This window comes from Mandrillus leucophaeus, unplaced genomic scaffold, assembly GCF_000951045.1.
Source record: "Mandrillus leucophaeus isolate KB7577 unplaced genomic scaffold, Mleu.le_1.0 Scaffold654, whole genome shotgun sequence".
Classification (NCBI taxonomy): domain Eukaryota; kingdom Metazoa; phylum Chordata; class Mammalia; order Primates; family Cercopithecidae; genus Mandrillus; species Mandrillus leucophaeus.
Genome location: NW_012107075.1, coordinates 847,548 through 855,741, shown reverse-complemented (window position 1 = coordinate 855,741; position 8,194 = coordinate 847,548).

Sequence of the window (8,194 nt, the reverse complement as noted above, 5' to 3'; positions counted from 1 at the left end):
CTTCTGCAACCTCCGCCTCCCAGGTTCAAGTGATTCTCCTGCCTCAGCCTCCTGAGTAGCTGGGACTACAGGTGTGCACCACCACGCCAGGCTAATTTTTGTATTTTTAGTAGAGACGGGGTTTTGCCATGCTGGCCAGGCTGGTGTCAAACTCCTGACCTCAGGTGATCTGCCTGCCTTGGTCTCCCAAAGTTCTGGGATTACAGGTGTGAGTCACTGCACCCGGCTACCACTTCCTTATAATAAACCTCTCCCCATCCTTTCTCTCTCTCTCTCCCAGCTCTCTCTCTCTCTATAAATCTACAGAGAGATGTGTGTGTGTACACATACACACGTTTATCCTATTGGCTCTGTTTCTTTGGAGAACCTTGACTAATACAATTTCAAATTAACTTATTTGTATTATTCAACCTTTAACAAGCATTATTTTCTACATGGAATTTGATTTTTTAAAAACTCCGGTTATGCAGTGGGCCCCAGCGCAGGTGGCCTCAGCCATATGGGTTGATTTTAAGCAAAAGGTCACATGCGTATGGGACTGCCGCATCACCTTAAAGAGCATTGGTGGCCTTGCTCTGTGTCACTGCACTCGCTTATGTCCAAGGAGCTGATTTGCAGTGAGCAGCCGTGGCACGGGGACTGCACAGAGAAGGCCCTGGAACATGGCAGGTCCGGGGTTCTGTGTGGCCACTTGAAGTTTTTACCCACATTTAAAATCCGAAACAGAGAAGTAGCCTGCAAACTTCGTGGTGTAATATTTTTATTTGGCACATGCAAATTCCATCTCACACATGAAGTATTTCACTGAGGTCTGATATCTTGGAAATTTATTCTTTGAAAATTGCTAATTATTTTGGAACTTAAACAGTGGATCAAGATTGTAACACGGTTATGACTAAAAATAATGTTGGAATTTAGAGGAAAGGCGGCTAAGACGATCCATCCCTGTGTCAGCCTGCTGGGTACGCCGGCGCTTTCAGGCTTTTCTGCAGGAGGGGTCTGCGCAGGGTGAGGGGGCTTTCCATCCGCAGGTGTTTGTGGTAGACCAGATGTTTGTGTCGGTAGATCCACATATAATATCTGCAACCCTCTACAGACCCTCGAAAGTGCATTCTCTCAAAACATGCAGCTGGGACTCATACCAGGGACTCACACTGCAGGCACCTGCTTCCAGGCCTGGACATTCTTGCCAGACTAACACAAGCTGAGCCAACACTGTTCACAGGAGGTTTTCTTCAGAGAGCCACCCAGTGCCTGGGGACAGGGAGGTGTGCGTGCTGAGTGGGTGCCACATTCGGGACTTGGGGAACCCCTAAGAGGCCTGAGTCTCTGACCACTGGGTCCTGCCTGACCTTTTGAATGACGGTTGCATTTAAGTTAGGGCTGCCAGAAAAAAGACAGGAGGATGTGTTAATTTCAGAGTCAGAATTTCAGGTACATAATGAATGTTTTCAGTATAATTTTGTTCCGTACAATATCCGGGATTCTTTATACACTGAATGTTATGTTCCTTCAAAATGGATCTGTTGAAAGCCTAACCCCCAGTGAGAACACACTTGGAGATACGGCCTCTGCAGAAGTAATGAAGGTTACATGAGGTCATGAAGAAGGTCCCTGGTGCACTAGGATTGGTGTCCCCTATAAGAAAAGGCACCAGAGGACGCTCTCATTCTCTCCCAAAGAAAAGGTCAGGTGAGCTGCCATGCCACCAGCAACAGCCAGCAACAGAAGGGGCCTCAGAGTAAAACCTACCTTACCGGCACTTTAATCTTGGACTGCCTGGTCTCCAGAGCTATGAGAAATCAACCCCTGTTGTTAAAGCCATCGGCCTATGGTGTTTGTTATTGCAACCAAGCTGACTAACGCAGACTCATTCTATTGAAGCAGCAACTTTTTAAAAATCTGAACTTGAACTTCAATCAGCATCCTGTGCTGTGTTTGTTTGTTTGTTTGTTTTTGTTTTGAAACGGAGTCTCGCTCTGTCACCCAGGCTGGAGTGCAGTGGTGCAATCTCAGCTCACAGCAACCTCTGCCTCCCAGGTTCAAGCGATTCTCCTGCCTCAGCCTCCCGAGTAGCTGGGATTACAGGTGCCAGCCACCGCACTCAGCTAAATTTTTGTATTTTTAGTACAGACAGGGTTTCACCGTGTTAGCCAGGATGGTCTCGATCTTCTGACCTTGTGATCTGCCCGCCTTGGCCTCCCAAAGTGCTTGGATTACAAGCATGAGCCACCGCGCCCAGCCTTGTTTTTTAAATCCAGCCGTCCTTGCTGAGGCTGTCAGCTGGACTGTGAGCTAAGGTCTGGGTCTGGGGAAGAGTAGGTGACATCCAGGAACTTCTTTCTTCCTACAGTGCAGCACTTCTCAGAGCCTGCAAGACAACCAGCTGGCACCACTGCGTGTGTCCCTGCCTCCTCCTGAGGTCAGATGGCTACACCTGGCATCTCAAGGATGGTCCTCCCTTCCTTGAACCCCCATGGGAGGGTCATGGGACAGCTGGTGCGCTCAGCCTCTATCATTCAACTGCAGCTCCACTAAGCCCACCAGTGAGGCTGAATGCCTCGCTCCACGCCTTCCATCCCCAGCACAAGGCAGGCCCCCAGCAGGGGCTCCATACATGTTAGGTGAATTTGGAGCAAGGATGCACCATTGTAGCATTGCTTCAGAGGATGTTTGGGGCTGAATTATGGCCCCTCAAACATATATGTTGAAGTCTCAACCCCCAGTACTTCAGATTGTGACCATATATGGAGGTAGAGCCTTTAAGGAAGCAATAAAATAGGTAAAATGAGGTTTTACAGTGGGACCTAACTCAAGAGAACTAAGAAGACGAGATGAGGACATAGACACCCACAGAGGGATGCCCAAGTGAGACCTAAGGAGAAGATAGCATCTGCCAGGCCAGGAGAGAGGCCTTCAAAGTGTGCACAAATGTGTACAAATGTGAACCTGAAGGAGCCAGTCCTTCAAGATGGATCCCAAGTGACTAATTGGGCCTAAATTTAAAACAGAGCCAAGCAGACTTTGCTGACTAGAGGTCACACTTGTACTCTGAGTGCCTTGAAAACCCACACCTCTATCCAGCTGTGGGACACCAGGGCACACCTGAACTGACCAATCAAGAACTCATCTGCCTGAGCCAATCAGGGCTCAGCTGTAACAACCAATCAGAACTCAGTGGATTTCAATCCTTCATTTGCATAAGCAGACCTAATGGGGAACCTGGTCTGTTATAAAACCTGAGCCTTCCCTTTGTTCTCCGGAAGGGAATGTTGTGTCTCCCAGGTTTGCAAGTTGTTTGCTGGAATAAATTCCTTTTCAGATAACTCATGTTCACAGAAGAAACCACCCCTGCCAACACCGTGATCTTGGACTTCCAGCCTCTGGGACTTTGAGAGAATAAAGTTCGGTTGTTCAAGGCACCCCAGTCCTGCATGAGGACCCTGACGCCGGGTGGTAGTGGCCAACGCCCAGGAACTAGAGTGAAACACAGCCGCTGCAGGAGTCAGCCAGGTGCCTCCTCTCTCAGAATCCAACTCGGGGGTCCTTGTGCTCACCCACAGACATGCATATTCACTTTTTTAAACATAATGGTAATTTTCTTCTCCAAGAAGTAAGTGTATCTGGGCCAGCAATAGCAGGCTGACTAGATTGGATGCTGTAGGGGCTGAATAGTGGCCCCTCAAAGAGTCTGTGATGGTGATTTTATCTGGCAGTCACGTCTCTGTGGATGTAATGAAGTTGAGGATCTCAGGATGAGATCATCCTGGATTAGAGTGAGCCCTAAATTCAATGGCGTGTGTCCTTACCAGGCAAATTGAGAGAGAGAGAGAGAGAGAGAGATGAAGAGGTGGGACACAGAGAAGAACGCTGCCTGAAGACGGAGGAGAGACTGACATGGCACTGGCACAGTCACAAGCCCAGGAACGCCAAGCCACCAGATGCCGGGCAAGGCAGGAAGGATTCTCCCTGGAGTCTTCGGAGGGAGTACTGCCTTCTGGCCTCCAAATCTGTGAGAGAATAAATTTCTCATGATAATTTATTACTGCAGCCTCGGGAGACTGGCAAGCGCTAAACTATGTGCTGTGTGCTCTCCACGAGGCACACACTGAGCTTGGCCAGGGCATTTGTAGGTGGTTAACAAAAAAGAGAGAAGTGAGAGAGAAATGAGGCTTCAGGGGCAGCCCTCACGAGGGGCCAGCGGAGGATAATCGCTCTCCATTCTCGCCCAGCCAGAAGCTGTCATCCTCTGGATATGCATGTTCTTGCTATTCCAGAAAATATTCAAACATGAACACAAACAATCACATTTTCAATGAGCTGGAGGTTGAAGCTTCTGTTCCAGATGATTAATCAGACTTTATGTGCCTCTCAGAGTTGGGGAGTTTACATAGTTTTGAAAGTGGCTTCCTATTTTATGCACCATCTGCTGGGCTGTTAATAGTGGACAGATCGTGTTGGCAGCTAGGAGGAGAGGTAAGGGACCCGGTGGAAAGAGCCCAGATACTTCAGTGTGATTCTAGGGGACAGTTGCTTTGTGAAATTCGCCATGACCCTCATCACTTGTCACTACCACGCTGCCACCCTGCGGGGGCCAAGCCAGTGTTCCTGGCAGGGTCAGTCTGCTCAGATATGTGGACAGATAATCCAGCTTCTCACTCAGTCAGATTACTTCCAATAGAAATGAAGATGACTCTGGCTTTTCAAGACCTTTCCTTCTGCGGGTGGCAAATATAGATACAACGGTAACCTGGAGAAATATAAGCCTTGCTCTGTGCGGTCCTTTTGCTCATGCAGCAAATTCAAAAGAAATAAGTGCCCGGACACATCTGTGCACATGTCTAACTACGTCGATTTGGGCTCGTCATGACATCGATTGAGAATAATCTGGTGAATAGAAAGTTTAACGGCAAGAAGGAGAAGACAGTCCTAAGGTTAATGACGAAGACACACAAGCAAGCTCGCCGTGACATCGTTGTTAAAGGAACACATAGCTTTTGCTGTTGGTAGTGATGATAGAGACAGGGTGGCATCCACTGAGGCCATGTGGTCTGGGGTCAGGGGCCACCTCCCCCTACTCTGGGCTTTGTCACAGCCACCGAGTCAGGGAAGAAACCGATGCTGTCCTTACAGTTTAATTTACAATGCTGAGGACTTGGCCCATGGACTTAAGAAGGACGAGCAGGGCTTGGGAAGCTGGGAGGACCCACCTAGCAGGAGAGCAGCTCCAGGTGCCTGTCTGTCCATGGCCCAGAGGAGGCACCCATGTCCTGAACACTTTTTCCCACGCGAGCAGAGGGAGCCAGGCAGGAGTGTGTGACACCCGCCTATGCTGCCATGACAAATATCCCAAGCTGACTGCCTTAAAGCCGCGCACACTCACTCCTCTAGGTTTGGAGGTCAGAAATCTGAAATCCCTGTCAATGAGCTGAAATCGAGGCATCGACGGGCCTGACTCCCACTGGAGGCTTTAGGAGATAATTTGTCTCTTGCTTCTCCAGCTTCTGGATTGATGTTCCTTGGCCCACGGCTGCTTCCTCCTTCTTCAAGCCCCCCAGCATGGCACCTCGCTTCAGCCGCCATGCTGCCCTCTCTTCTTCTGTAGGGACCTCTGCTTCTGCCCCCTCTTGTAAGGACGCTTGTGTTGTCACTCTTAGGATGCATCTAGATAATCCAGGAAGATCTCCCCAGCTCAGGCTCCTCGATGGCATCCCATCTGCAAAGCCCGTTTTACCGCAAAAGGTGGCATTTACAGGGGCCAGGAATCCAGACCTGATGTAGGTCCCCTTTCGGGACCCTTGTTCAGCCCGCCATGGAGGCTAGAGGGCCCTAGGTCACAGGGTCGTAGCCGCTGCTGAGGCAGACACAGAAGGGCTCCCTTTGCTAAAGAAGCGTAGCCAAGGATGGAGTCACAGCTGCGTCCCTCAAACGCTTATGGAAGAGGTGCTTATCATACACCCAGTGTCCTGAGCTGCAGGCTGGCAATGCAGTCATTCACTCACTCATTCAAACATCCCTACACTCAGGGGACACTCACTGAGGGATGCACCTCCCCAGAAACGTGGACGGCATCATCAGAGTACTTTGTGAGCAGGATAGAGGCTGCGCTACACCAAAGAGAGCAGAGCCAGGTGGGTACATTACAGCACAGACTGCCACCGTGCAGAAGTGAGTACACCACGGTCTTAGGGCAGAGAACGGCTTCCACCAGCCTTCTGGGGCCTCGCCAGACAGGAAGCCTTCAGGACGCAGTGACGAGAAACAGGAGACCTCCTGACCTCCTGGCTGAATTGGAGTTGGCCAGGCCGAGAGGAGGAGGCAGGTGCAGTTTCTGGCAGCACTGGGGGGTGAAACCTGTGCTTGCCTCTGAGAGCCCCAATAGATCCTTGTGACAAGGAGCAAGGAGCATCCTGGGTCTAATCTATCTCCCATATATCTCGGAACTCCACTGCTCCCCACCTCCACCTCCAGCCGTTTCTCGTCTGGTCCAGGAAGCATCTTCTCATGGCTCCGTGGCTGCCTCCCAGGCATCTGAAGCTGGGCAGCAGGCCCCGCAGGCAGTCGGCCATGTTCCCGAGTGACTTGCTGGGGTGAGCACAGCAGCACCCACAGGCACCTGAGCACCTGAGAGCCCACAGCCAGAAGCCACCGGGCAGTGGAGACCAGACTGCTATGCAGTACAGAGAACCAGTGCCTGCTCCTACCCCATTTCTCCTCCGCCTCCCCCAGCTTCACCTCTATATTCTCCCAACTGTGTGCTCCTCCCGCTCCACGAGCTCCTCGCCTCTGTGTGCTCCTGCCCTCCGTGTGCTCCTCCCCTCTGTGTGCTCCTGTCCTCCATGTGCTCCTCCCCTCTGTGTGCTCCTGTCCTCCATGTGCTCCAGTCGTCCATCTGCTCCTGCCTTCCGTCTGCTCCTCCCCTCCGTGTGCTCCTCCCCTCCGTGTGCTCCTGCCCTCCATGTGCTCCAGTCGTCCGTCTGCTCCTGCCCTCCGTCTGCTCCAGCCCTCTGTGTGCTCCTGCCCTCTGTGGATCAAATGAAATCACATGTTTGAGGGAATTTTGTCAATCTTCAGATAGCACTGACAGCTTCAAGTGGAATAGTTGGTGTGAGGAGTGGACGCAGGCCTGGGCCGAGCTGCAGCGGGAGTGCCGTGGTGACTTGGAAAAAGTGAAGGTGGACACAGAGTACCTCCTTCATAAAATCATTAGAGTGAAATTTTCTTATCCAGTTGTGCAGTTGACTCTTGGTGAGACCTCAGGAAAAATTAATTAACCTATTTGTTCCTTGCTCTTCTCTTTGGCAAGAGGGGGTAATGCCCTCATTTTGCAAACGCCCTCTTTTTCTTCAGAAATTCTGTAAGGCTTGATGACCTCGTAGCTCTCTAAATTATTGGATGGCACCAAAAATTCCAGAAGACAGCACAATAGGCCCAGAAATTTCCAAATGTCAAGGAGACTCCAGCAGAGCCTAGCCATGTCCCTGGAAGCTGGGGAGCAGGTTCTCCATCCCGGTCACTGTGGACAGCTCTTGTCTCCTCCAGCAATGTTTGCCCCGCCTGAGCTGCATCTCCAAGACTTTAAGTCTTTAATCTATCTTGAGCTGGTATTTGTACGTAGTTTAGGGAAGGGATCCAGTTTCAGTCTTCCGCTTATGGCCAGCCAGTTATCCCACCCCATTTACTGAATAGGGAGTTCTTCCTCCATTCCTTGCTTTTGTCAGCTTGTCGAAGATCAGATGGTCATAGGTGTGTGGCTTTATTTGGGGGCCCTGTACTCTGTTCCATTGGTCTATGTGTCTGTTTTTGTACCAGTACCATGCTGTTTTGGTTACTGTAGATTTGTGGTAGACTTTGAAGTTGGGTAATGTGATGCCTCCAGCTTTGTTCTTTTTGCTTAGGATTGCCTTGGCCATTTGGGCTCTTTTTTTGGTTCCGTATGAATTTTTAAATAGTTTTTTGAATTCTGTGAATAATGTTATTGGTAGTTTGATAGAAAAAGCACTGAATCTGTGGCCATACTTCCCAAAGCAATTTATTTTATTTCTTTCTCTTCATTTATTTGTTGAGTTTTGGCCTTTTCCAGTTTGGGTATAAAGCTTACACAGGCCTCATGTCGTGATCCTGGAGCTTTCCCTGCTTTCCTGTTTCTAAGGAGTCTGTAGAGTGTTACAGTCAGTGTGATTGACTCCCAGGG